We start from the raw sequence: 13473 nt of genomic DNA, 5'->3' as shown, positions 1-13473 counted from the left end.
ATATGATAATACAACAGGCAGTTTGAGATTATTTTTCTAAACATGTTGTTTTTTGCCTGTGTGTCTTCAGTAGGGCATATATTGCAGGATGGGATCATATATCCAAATACAAGACAGAGAAAAGCAAAAGGAGGAGAGCATAAAGCTATCAATTGTGTTTTTGTGAATTCTATTCCTACATCCTGAATTTTGTGACTTGTATTAGATGCAAAATAGAAAACTGAGTGGAGTATCTGGCTAAGGATCCTAAAGCAAGAACATGTGGTATCTGAATAAAAGATAGTTCCAAAATATCATGGCTGTCTTTAACCTCTTTGTGTGCTCTGTCTCTCAGAGGACTAGAAGGTTTAAAGTGATTATTAATGTGGCTAATGGGCACTACATAAGAAACTGGGTAAAAGTGCCTCTTCTAAGTCAGACTGAAGGTCCACCAGTCCCAATGAACCTAAAGGAGAACAGAACAGAAGAAAATAGGACAACTGGTTAATGTTTCCCCTGGTAATTCCTCCTAACCTTCAGCCCCTGCAACTCAGAATCTTTCCAAGTCAGAAGCAGCTTCTGTGCATCTAGTAACTTTCAAGGGATATGTCTTTTCAAGTTCTGTCCAGTCACCCTTGAACTTTCAGCATGCATGATGTCCTGTGGCACAAGCTGCTTCTGTTCTTATGTTTCATGCCTCCTTTTGCTTGTACTCTGAACTTCCCACCTACTGGCTTTGCACCAGACCTACTGGTTCCCGTATGGGAACTTGCATTGTCCTTGTTTTACAGACCTTGCCTGGCTGTGTAGGTAGGTGGGATGCATAACTTTTTAGTTGCATAATATGGAGAGCAATCCATTCTTTAATTTGAATTTGTTGCATGCAATTTCATTACTGGCATCATACAAATGTTCATCTTTCAACAGTTATTAACTGTCTTATTTATGATTATATAATCATAATCATACATAATCAGGGCAGTACTCTCTCTTTATGTCCAGTCAGAGAAGATGGAGACAGATATACAGTTGAATCCCCCTCCCTCCAAATGGAGAAGAATGCTTTGCTAAATTTTTGTGATGTCATTTCAATGACCAGCAAATTTATGGTTAAAGTTCACACAAAAATATTTAACCCAGAAATGTGAAATTCTGCGTTCATTTCCTTATTTCTCCTGATATTTTGCAAAACCAAAAATCCTGACAATTTCAAAGCATGATACCCCTTTCTGCCCCTTCTGAGTGCAGGATTTTGTGGGGAGGAGATATACCCTGCATGCATTTGTGGAATAGGTGTCTCAGAAAAGGAAAGTCTGGAGGTTTATCTCATCAGAATATGACAGCCCAGCTCATTTCTCTGTTTTTGCTCTCTATTATTATGTCACTTCTGCTTACACTTCCCTTATCAGCTGATATCTGCAATGCCCTTTGTATTGTGATACAACATTGAAAAGATGGAGAGTGTTGAGTTGATGTCATTGCCTCTCATTAATGATTACACCCTCATTTGAAATGGTAAGCATGTTTTCTATCTGTTCACAGGTGTGACTACCCCTTTATTTAACAGCGACTCTTGGTGCCTTGGAAGTAATTCCCATGAGGGATGATAAGGAATCTTGAGTCTCCTAATGTATTGCTGGTTGCTGCCTGTGAACATGCTGATCCGATCAGCTGGGCTCACTGAAATTTCAAGACACACACAGTCAACCTGCTAAAACATGACAGTGAGCATGGCTTCAAGCTGTAGATTAGACATCATTTGTGCCTTTCAAAAAGCAAGTTAAATCCCAAGTAAAATTCCTGGAGGTGTTTCATATATTAAAATGGGTTTAGTCCAAATCTCAGTTCCCAGCTATTAGTTCATGTACCTATTACAGGAACACAGCATCAGCGAGTGAGCTGCAGGATGATGTGATAAAAGAATTGCCTTCAGTTTGAAGCTATGGTACTGAGTAGGAATCACAACTGGTCAGTACTGAAATGCTGGTCTGTGCAAATATTAAACTGAGTTTGGTTTCTTCAAATCACTGCTTGCTGGTCATATTATTTATGTATACTCAGATACCTCTAGGATATCTCTGGAACTGTTTGTTCCTCCCAAAAGTTTTGTGCATTTTATCATGAATTATTATTTATTTGAAAATATCTATTGAAGTATATTATTCATTATTCACCACTGGAAGCAAAACTGCTAACAGATTGCACAGAAGACTATGTACATGCGAAGATGAATAACCAAAGCCTGTCTCCTCTGAAGCAGCAGCAGCACAGGTTCAGAAAATTTGCCACCCTAACTAGGGTATGCCCATTTCCACGTGAGAAAGATGCTTCCAGCCAGTCTAGATTATTCAGCAGAACAATTTACTAATCCAAAAGAAAGGGCAGTGTTATTAAAGAAGATTATTTGTAAACAATAGAACAACTAATCAGAAATCAAAATACAGTATTTCACCCTTGTATTTCAATTCAGATTTAGCCTGAGCATGCAGGTGAAATCCTTTCCATCTAACTGAGGTTATTTAAGAATCAAGTCAGGTTTAAACTGTTTGAAGATTTAGTGTAGATGAAGAGGCAAAGCTCTTTGAGTTAATTCGTGACACTGCAAAATGAGATGGTCAAATCTTCTCAGTGTTTTACTAGAAAACTTGCAATTCACTACATTAAACTGGACCAAATACCCTGCAGCTACAAGCCACAGGGGCTCTGCTAGAATCCATGCAAAGGCATCAGTTCTAACCCAGATTTAAACTACAAGTCTTAAATATAGTTTAAGAATCCAAATGCTTAGCAGCATGGAATGCTTTTAGGTTTTTTACTTGGTGGTTTCACCTTTAGTCTCTTCACTGCTACACTACTTGTATCGGTTGTTCATTACACAGAAAAGTTACTGAAAAAATAATAAATATATATACATAGTTGAATAACTTACTCAGCCCTAGATATCATAGTTGCAGGGCAACACACACAAACTGCTCTTCTGCAACCCACATTAAAGCTGTTGTCAAGAAAATGGAAATTCTTCTTGCTAGTGCAACATTAGATATCACTTCTAACAGCAGGAAGAGAACAATTTTCAAAGACAAGCTTGATCTCTGAATTGATAGGATCTTTTTCAGCTTCCTGTTGGAACATAGGGGACATTAGGTGCCCAGGTAACATAATTTCCACTGGAAGTGTCTGATGAAGATTGGTGTACTTGCAACTGGGCAGATCATTCTTTTCAGACAGGGCTTCTGGTTTCAAGTCACTCTCCATGTTGCACTTTCTCTTCTGTGCACTCAGAAATCAGTTTATAGCTCTTATGTGACGTCCAGTGGAAAGTAAAAACTCTGGGTCAGTTCCTCAGATAGCATAAATCAATGTGGCCATACTGACTTCAGTGTTGCCATCAAGCATAACTGAAGGTCTGGCTCTGCTGACATTTAATTCCTGTGTTTGAAACAGGAATAAGTTCACAAACACTGAGAGCCCTTAAATTAAATGTTTTTATTCAGGGGGAAAAGTATTCACTTTAGCAGAAACTAACAGCCCTCCAGCTTTCAGCTCTTTCTAAATAACTCAGACGAGCAAATCAATCAACCCTTTTTTACCAAGCTTACAACAAAGTGTGGTAGATTTACTAGAAGTACTAGATTTTTTTCTGATGGTATATGTGTGTATCTGAGGCAAAATATAAATATCATAAAAGTTCCAGTTAATATAGCCCTGAGCAGGAATATGTTTTTTCTTTCATGTATGTTTTTCATGACTATATTCAGGCTGTGATGTTATTCATCTCTTTATTCTCAGTTCAGCAGAGCTGTCTGCAGGTGACACACAGAGCAAATGGAGTATATGATGGGAAAGCCAGGTGAATTAAACAACATCCATTTGCAAGGTAGCAGAAGATTTTAATCCTGGATTTCTCACATGTTAGTCCCCCCAGTTCCCTGTCTGCAGTCTCTTCACAGTGTCTGGTCTGGTCTGGTAGACAATCACCCATCATACTCTAAACTCATTCAGTTTTGATAAAGCCAGAGCAAAGGTATGGCAGGGCATGCAGTTGGGAGGCAATAGGACAACCATAACAGGGCCACTGATCTCAGCAACGGGCACATGAGAGGAAGAGCCTAGCGGAGTAATTTGCCATCTAAAATGAGTCAGGCTGCAGCAAAGACAGTAATCCAGAGCACAGCACTGAAGTAGCTGTATTGTTCCCTGTCACCCAAACCCATTCTGTGCCTATGCTTTGGAGGACAAAATAATGAATTACCCAAATCTAAACTTTCTGCAAAAGAGTCTGGGCTTGGGAAACATGGCACCTTTTTACCCTGATCCTCAGTGCCATCCATCAGTGGAAAAGCTGACAGACATTTCAGCTTGCTATAAGTGTCAAAACCTCTGGGCTGGGCAGATTTTCTCTTTTCTCAGCCTTTCCAAGAAAAACAAGCATCAGAGCCGAAGGTTCATTTCTCCTCCTCAGAGTCCTGTCTCAAAATGCTCACTGTTTTTTTAGCCCTGAGATCTTAGCTGTCTTGGATATGGCTACACAAAAGAAGAAAAGGACATGAAGCGACAGAACACTGTTGTGTCTGAAGACCACGGATGATGAAGCCTTTACTGTCTCAGAAGCAAATTTATTAGGAGGATAAAGAGGGGCCATGATAGATTAAATGTTGCTGAGAGATGAAGTAGATATCCTTAAGGGTCTGAGAGATTTCTTCATCCCAGGAAATGGAGGACCTGTAATATCCCAGAGTCCATGTTTTCCTTGAGGCGCTTAGAAATGCTAAAGAAAAAAAACCTCACTGCAGTAGAGAAGATAATAAGGCAATTAAAGCTCTCAGTACTATTAAAAAGTTGACAAAGCACCAGTATTAGATGAAATACATCACTGAAATCAGTGTGGAAACAGCAAATAAAATCGAAAAGCCTTTGGAGAAGAATTTTGATTGCTTACTAATGGCAATGTTAGTACCAGAGGATAAGGTAATTTCAGTATGTAAGGAAGGAACAAGGTTAAAAATGGGCACATTTCACCTGAATTTCAGGAAATTAGTCAATAATGTATCTCAAGACGAATTGATCTGAAAGGTCAGACAGGATGGTGATGTTGCTGCAAGTGGGAAAATTAGTGAAACTGGTCAGAAATTGCCCTTTGGTTATCAGCCAAAGTTTCTAATAAGGAGGTGTGTAACCTTAAGAGGAAGTGATCTATATTATCAAAATTCATAAATAGCCCATCCTCTCTGGACACATTCTTTATACTTCAAATACTCTGCAAAATCCAGAAAGGTTATCTATATTCATTATTCAAAAGCTGTCTGGAGACAGTCCTGGACAGCCTGTTCTAGGTGACCTTGTTTGAGCAGGGTGGTTGAGCAGGTGGTCCCTTCCAACCATAACCCTTCTATCCCTAGGTGTTCCTCAGTGACAGAAAAACTAAGGGATGCTCAGTTCCACCAGTGATTCAGCACTGACCCATTTTTTTGTAGTATAATTAAAATGTAAATAAATCCTAGCACATCACCTACCACAACAGACTCTGGCAGTGTCTCTTTGGGCTTTGTACACACTGGGAGAAGCAAAATCACAAAGGAACTCCCAGATAGACTTCTGTCTCTTTGTCACTCAAAAGCAGTGATATCTAATGGAGTGTTTCCTGCTGTTGAAGTTATTAACTTTTCTGGTCTGATGCAAAACCATTGAGTTGGCTGTAAGACAGCTAAAAGAACTGATCTGTAGTGTTTGAAAGAGTCCAAAGCATATATTGGACTAAACAAGTGAACAGTAAAGTACAGATTGTACTAAAAATTGTTATTGCCTCAAATCTTAGCTAAAAAAGAAAAAATAAATGAAAGATTTTATAAGAAAATGTGGATTTGGATTTTTTTGTTTTAGTAAGTACTGAAAACTAATTAAAAATTCCATTAAGCAAAAGTTGGTTTCAGAATAAAAAGTGATTATTCCAGTTTCTGAAACTCTGAAGAAAAATAAATCACTTCCAGAAAACAAAATGGAGAGTATTTGGAGATCTTAGCAAATGGATATTACAGGTTTGTATCCAGATTTAGCCCCAACTTTTAATATTTTGAACAGTGCTGGAAAGTAGTTGTATGGTTATTTCCCACAAATATTGCTTTTCTAGAGATAGAAAGAGCAATTTAGAGATATAATTAAAAGTTTTTGAACAAAGTTTCAAAAAAGGAAATTCAGATTATCAGAAAAATCACCAATAGCAAGGACTAAATGAGTTCTGTGGAATACCCACTAAAAAGAAACATTTGAGGGTTTAACATACGTTATGTTAAAAATTAAATTCTATTCTATATGAGAACCTTTTTTGCACTGACAAAGGAATTAATTTGATGACTTAATGAGATTTTCCATCTCTAATGCTTATGATTCAGTATATTAAATATGACCTAATTTCTAAGATATACGATGCATACAGGAGGCATATGAGATCCTGGAAGAGAAAAAAGAAATCAATTGATTGGTGGCAATGTAATACTTAAGGGACAGTGAAATTTAATCGGCGGATCTTCAAGGTGTCATAGAAAGAAATGTGCCTTCCTGAATTTTGACAGTCACCTTTCACATATTGCAACACATGGTCTTTTCCTATTCATCAGTGCAATGATGAATAAATTCTCTGTGCACATTAGCAAACGGAAGTCTTCCACTTTCAGAAATTCTAGCTGAATTGTGTGCATGGTTGTTTAAGTACGTACAGGTCCGTGCACTGAAGAGCAGGTACCCATGGCCCATCTGTTCTCGTTTATTCCTCTCTTTCCTTCTTCTGGAAAGCACTAAAGGCAGCAAGCAGCGATACCTGACAAAGGTGCTTATTCCAAAATGTTCTGTCACAGGAACCATGAAGAGAGGGAGCACCGAAGCAAGAAGAAAACTGGCCTGGAGAGGTATCCCAGGCCCTCACTCCCCTAAACTAAATAGATTTGACATTCAGATTGGGAGCATGGAGTGTTCTGAGGGGATATCTGATACTGAAGACCTTGTAAGATAACCACTTTTTCCCCACGGCCCACTCCGTTCTCCTGTTAGTGTACCTGTGCGGTGCACAGGAATGGTTTGGAGCAGATGCTGTCCCATTGCTGACGGCTACTGAGGATAATTGTGTTCTCGCTGCCTGGCTTGTGGAGCTTGGACTGGATGGTGCGAGAACAGTGAACTGGCCCCCTTGCTCTAGGACACAATCAATACTAAATTAGCCTTTAATTACAAGTCTTTTAATTATTCAGTGTTGACTTATGGTATGAAGTAGCAGCTGTAAATCTTTCTAAAGCAAAAGCTTTGATTCCTGGTATTCTCTCATTATCTCCTATAGTATTCTTGTGCAGGAAAATATAAGAACTCTATTGACATAATTTTATAATTTTTACAAGACTAATCTAGGAGCCATGCTGCTGTTCAGCAAGGGTAATAATAAATTTTAAAGCCTCTGGCTGTTCTTAGGTGGCATTACCAAGCAGAAGGTGACCTGTCTGGAGTTTGAAAGACCTTAATCGATTTCACCATAGTACAGAATAATTTTTATCTCTAGGTCATAAAAAATTCTGCACCAAATTGCTCTGAAAGTGGGTATTAAGAACCACAGTATCAGTTCCAACATAATTCAGTCCCAAACCCAAATCTATCTCTACATAGACTACTTCTGAATATGCTTGCTCTCTAAAAAAAAAAAAAAAAAGTGGTTTGATTTTCATTGACAATGTACTCAGAGAGATATGTTTACTTGATGGATCTACTTATATATCTATATACAGAGAGATGTCTGTTTTACCCTGGCTGTTTAATCTTTATAAAAATAATAGAGACTTCTCCCCTTAATTCATGCATTGCAATAAAAGATAAAATAATTGAAAATGTGAACCTTTTGACACTTGTGACAAAATTTTAAAAAATCATTTTCAAAGGGTTTTCTGCAAGTTATAAATGACATGAAATTCATAGAGTAGTGGTCTTCTCTGTGCAAATAATTTGTTGAGCCAATATTTCTGCATTGAAACTGCGACAGCTGATTTAGGATGCTGGCTTCCATCCCACAGCCTCTGCCTCTTGCAGACTTGCCCAGCTGGTATGCACATCCCACTTAAAAATACAAAACATTTAACAGGCTTGGAGATCTAGCTGAGATCAGGCACTAGATGCAATATTACATATTATTTCACGTACTTTCTTGTGTTTGGGGTTGTGAGAAGTCTGTGACTTCCTGTGACATAGGATGAAAGGAGGTCCTGTATTTTCTGATTCTGTTTATTTCAGAAGACCTGGCCCATTCTCTTATAGTGCTCCTGCATTTTCTCAAAACTGGAAAGTGGCTACACAAACCAAAAAACCTGGGAAAAATTGTCCATTTTCTGAGACTGAAGACAGGAGCTTGAGCATTGGGCTTGCTGTTGCTTCTCCATAGTTTACCTGGTCACCCGCCAAAATGACTATCTACCCTTGGGATAACGAAACTGGCAAAAGACAAAGTACATGAGCTGCAAGATTCAGCAGCTGAATCCTCTAGTTTTACAATTCCAGTAGCATTTATCAGAATGATTACTATTCTCTGCTCATAATATTGCTCCATTATTTCTCACATTATATGAATACCATAAAGAAGATTCTATAAAAAAAAGTAGTAAATAAATCCTTCTTCCAAAAGTTTATAAATTATGTGTTACTGTGTGTATCCCAGCAGCAGTTCAAGCATTAATGACTTAGCCTTTCTTAATCACTTTTTTAATTACAAAAACCAGACAGAGCTTGCTATCAACAAATCGCTTGCTATAATTTCATTGTTCCTCCTCAAACTGAGATCATGTTGAATGTGTTAAAAATGTATAAATAAAGCCAATGCCAAACATCAGAGTAACTTTAGTTTATTAAACACTTGTCTTTTACAGATGTCCTCAAAGCAATGATTTTAAAGATATTTTTCCATCTTGTCCTGTATTATCTTTTGAGCTTCATCCCAGTGAAAGCGAGGGCATAAAGTGGCAATCCATTGGCACATTCTTTGCTGTCTCTCATTAAGACTAGTAAGAATTAATTACTTCATTCTTGTTCTCATTAATAGCTAAAATTGTCTTCTACCTTCTTATAATAGCTATAATTTACACTTAGTACTAAATCCATTAGCTGCAGTCAGGTCCTCGGGTCAGAACTCTCTTTTTCCAACTTCTGGACTCTTTTCCCCCATCTCAGGAGAGCAGTCCCTACGATCACACAGCAAGGAGTGCCCTGCAGTCACATCACCCCACTGTGTGACCCAGGCATATGTGATATATTGTGTCAGCAATAATGAGAAAGCATATAATCAGCTCTGCACCAAATTTAATCCGTATTTTCTGCCCTAGGAGTAGTTAGGCTTTGCTTTGTTGCTACTGAAAAGGTGATACATGGGCAATGGTTAGAAGCCCAAGCAAATGAGAACAAGTTTTTCCACTTGGTGCCAGCTCTATAGAAGCACATGCTGTCATCAAATCTAGATCCTAAAAAATTCAGAGTTATAAAGAGATCAGAAAAATAACACTGTTGATATCATATGGCCCTGGCATGAAGTCATAGGGGAATTAATTACTTTTCTAAACAATTGTATGATATGAGAAGATTAAACTTTAACCTAGACCATACTCTCACATTTGGTGCTTCTTCTGCAGAATTTGCTGAATGGCAGTGGTACTGCTAACGTTAAAATAGACAGACCTCAGACTCTGCAGGTGAAGAAAGGATGCAGAACAACAGTTTTATAAAACTCTGAGCTAACTAAACCAATGACATGGACTTTAAACAGTAACAAGGATTTTTGAGAGGCATATTTCAGTGGATGAGGCTGAAAGATTTATGAAACCACAAGATATCTCTTCAAAGAAGAAAAGACGATAATAGTCTTGTACTTAAGACCTCAGCAAGGAATTCCTGAAACGCTTTCCACTTTATGTTGCTGTTTTTCTTGGTGGAACTTGACTGAGAGGGCCCAGAAATCTCTGGGATATTAGAAGAAGTGCAAGTTTAATAGCTGTCTAAACTCACTGAAATTCCTTGTCAGCAGACTCACATCTTTTTATCAGGATTGAGAAAGAAAGAACAACCATGGCATTATTTTTTCTGACAGCTTAAAACTATTCAGAAAGCTACCATTTCAGAAGAAAAAGAAAGGGCTCAGAAAGGAAAGTTTCAGATATTATCCTGATTCAAGCTTCAGTCTTCTGCTCCTGTCTTTTCCTCATGCTCCCAGGTCTCTGTCAAGGATGGGGAGGGGATAAGAATGCAACTTTAAATATCCCTTGGGAATAATGGGTGAACTTTTAAGCTATCTCTCCTGTGAGTTTAGGGCAAAAGAAACAAAACAAACAACAACAAAACAAACAAACAAACAAACAAAAAGTAAAAATAGAAGAAGGAAAAAAAAAAGAGTTGCCATGTGCTGGGTATTTATATAAGCAGATCTAAGTAGAGCCATCTAAGTGGCTCTACTGAGCTGCTGCTGCCAGCATTTCAGGCTGCTCCCCACTGTCTCCCTTCTGTGTCCTGTCCCTCCTTGGCTGTGACAGGGACAGGCATGGCCTCAGTCACAGTGGAGTCCCGTGTCCATGTGCTGTCCCTGTGGGGAAGGCAGGGCACCCAGGGCCACTCAGTACCCTGTACAGCACTGAGCAGCAGCTCAGTGTTTTTCAGGAACTTTTGAAACCTCTGAGCATTTTCATGTCTGCTTTACACAATACACCCCACCTTTTAAACCACTCTGTAGCTCACCAGCCAGTGGTCACTGCATCTCTGCCTCTTTTCCTGGTGCTCTGAGACTGTGAACCTGTCTTAGCTCTAACCATCAGAGCCTGGCTCTTCTGTACTTTGCTTTTGCTTTGGAGACTTCTAATTTAACACTGATGCATATATAAGGTGTCCAGTTCCCTGCTGCAAAACCATCTTTTTCACTGTTCCAGCTGTATGTGTTGCTTGGGAAGTTGGTACAGCCAGGTCTCCTTGGAAATCCCTCGCTTTCTCCTGAATAACTTTCAGACAGCCAAAGCAAAATGAGCCTTCACAGAACATCTTTGCACTCAAATTCTTGCCGGCGGCTGAAATGTCCAGTGAGGGCTGTGTGCAGTCAGGTATCATGAGACATACCCAGGCAAAACTGCAGCCAATCAGACTTTCTCCAAAACACTTCATGATAAATGGAAATACAATAAAATAAGAGATAATTCATTCTTTTTTAATGTAGAGATAATTTTTTTACTTGCACAGTGTAAGTATTTATTATCTCACTTTTTCATTTTGAAATGCAGGCTTTGTCAATTTGGAGATAAGATTTAATTTTAAAGTTTTGAGGTTTTAATGTGAAATGTAGAAAAAAAAATCTTTTGATTGTAATCTCTAGGGACAAAAAAAAAAAGAAAGTAAAGAAAAGATCAGAATGCTGCCATTGTAAAAACTTGTCAGAAATTAAACTGTGACATTCAGGCATGTTATTAAAATTTTCTTTGCTGCTGTTGTAATGTCATGCAGTGATGGGAAGGAAGCTGAAAGAATTATATTTATTTTTGCCTGAGAATATTAGCTTCCATTCTTCCCCATAAACACACTACGGATTTTATTTTTCTCCTCATTATGCATGATGGTTTGTCAGACACTTGATGTAAACATACTTAAGCCTCAGGGTCTGGCCCCAAATTAATTGGAGTGATACAGGCCAGATTAGAAGGGCTCCCATGCATACATGACACGGGCCATGGCAAAGCCGATTTGAGGTGCCTTATTCAAGTCTCAGGACGGGTCATTTTGGTCCCATGGCAGTGCCACTAATCTCAAGCCTTGCAGACAAAAATTCGCATGTGAATGCAGTTGACCACCTCAAAAGCTTCTTAATTGTCCTTCAGACTTTCCTCCTGGCCTTTCTGGGAGAGGGTGAAGCAGCAGTGAGTTAACCACAGCTTCTGTGCCACTGAATGCTCCTGCTGGGTTTTTGGGTCACACTCACGTGATGTGGTTGTTTGTGCTCATGGGATTTCCTCCATCACGGGAGGTCTGCTGGCGTGGGGTCTGGCACTCACAGAGCTTTTTCTGTTTCCCTCCTGGAGACAAGAGGGGTTTCCCTGTGTCTGGGCAGATGTGACACCTCCTGCCTTGGAGCAGCATTGGGAGGGGTCCATGTGGTCCTCCAGAGACATCAGCAAAGTCCCTGCCCACACCCAGCAACCTCACCCCGTGCCTCTGCCTGCACGTGTTTTGTTTCACCTTCCTCCCTCTGAGACTTGGTGCTCATTTTTCCCTCAGTTTACCCTTCTCCATCTCAGATTTTGGTGGAAAAGTGGTGAATGAAGGAAGATGTGAATAAATACAAGAGGGGAAAAAAAAAAGTTTGTCTTTTAAGAAGGCACAAATGATTTTAAACAAACAGGATTTCATTGTGATGCTCAAAGAACAAAAATTATTTAGTAATTCTTGGGCTTCGTGTTATGGAAGCCCTTTTTTTTGCTTTTCAACCATAGCAAGTTGCAGATAGCACCAGAATATTCCTTGATGTTCCTGAGGTATATCTTACACAGATTAATTCCTTGGTCTACCCATAACTTAAATATCCCTCTACATTAATGACAGAATCAGTCTCTGCTTATTGCACTATAACTGATGCTGCAGCATAAATAAATAAAATAATACAGAACAGTCAGTTCTGCTGGCCCAGCATCATGTATCAATTTGCACTAATAAGTTAATTTCCATAATTGTTATTCAGGACTAACATAATTTGAGAGAAAAGAGGTCATAATGGTCATGATGCCCTGAGAGGATTTTGCCTTGCTGAAGTCAACATATTGAAGCCTCTGAAGGATTCTGGAGAGAATAATGCCCATAACCCAATCACTCATTTAATGTTACTATTCATTTATTTGTTTTCCATCAGCAAGATACCCCGTGACCTCCAAAACAAGACTGTGCCTTTGACACACAGATACATCATGTTCATTCTCTCACTGCTCATCCTGAGTCTTTAAAAGTCAATTACAAGTCTTTCAGTGGACCTTCAAAAGCATCACATGCATTTTGATTCTCAGTCTATTTAAATAAGGTGGAGCACAGGGTGAGAGAGTGCTCTTTATGCCTTGTAACACAAACAAACCTCCTTCAAATCACTTGTGTCCCTCTTGCTGAGTTCTTTTGAATTTAGCTAATGTTTGATTCAGTCAAGGGACTGAGGTGCAATGCTGCTGGAATATAAGGCTCTGTTAAGCAAACTCAAGTACCCTGACATTTTTACAAAATAAAATATATCTCATAGGGAATCACTGGTGAAAGTTCTATATATCAGATTAAGATGTCATATGCTACATTTTTTTTGACACTTAAAATTAAATGCATTTGTAATATGTGCAGTAGTAAAACAAAATTAGGATTTAATCCATTTTAGAAACATGTTCTGTTGCTGGCAGAAATGTGCATGGCAAACTCAGAATAGTGCTTTTGCAGTAAATTTTAATGAGATTTTTTGGTGGCTATTTTTTG

This window comes from Streptopelia decaocto (genome assembly GCF_964273445.1).
Source record: "Streptopelia decaocto genome assembly, chromosome: 7".
Classification (NCBI taxonomy): domain Eukaryota; kingdom Metazoa; phylum Chordata; class Aves; order Columbiformes; family Columbidae; genus Streptopelia; species Streptopelia decaocto.
The sequence above is the reverse complement of the archived record's forward strand: the minus strand, read 5'-3'. Positions refer to the sequence as shown.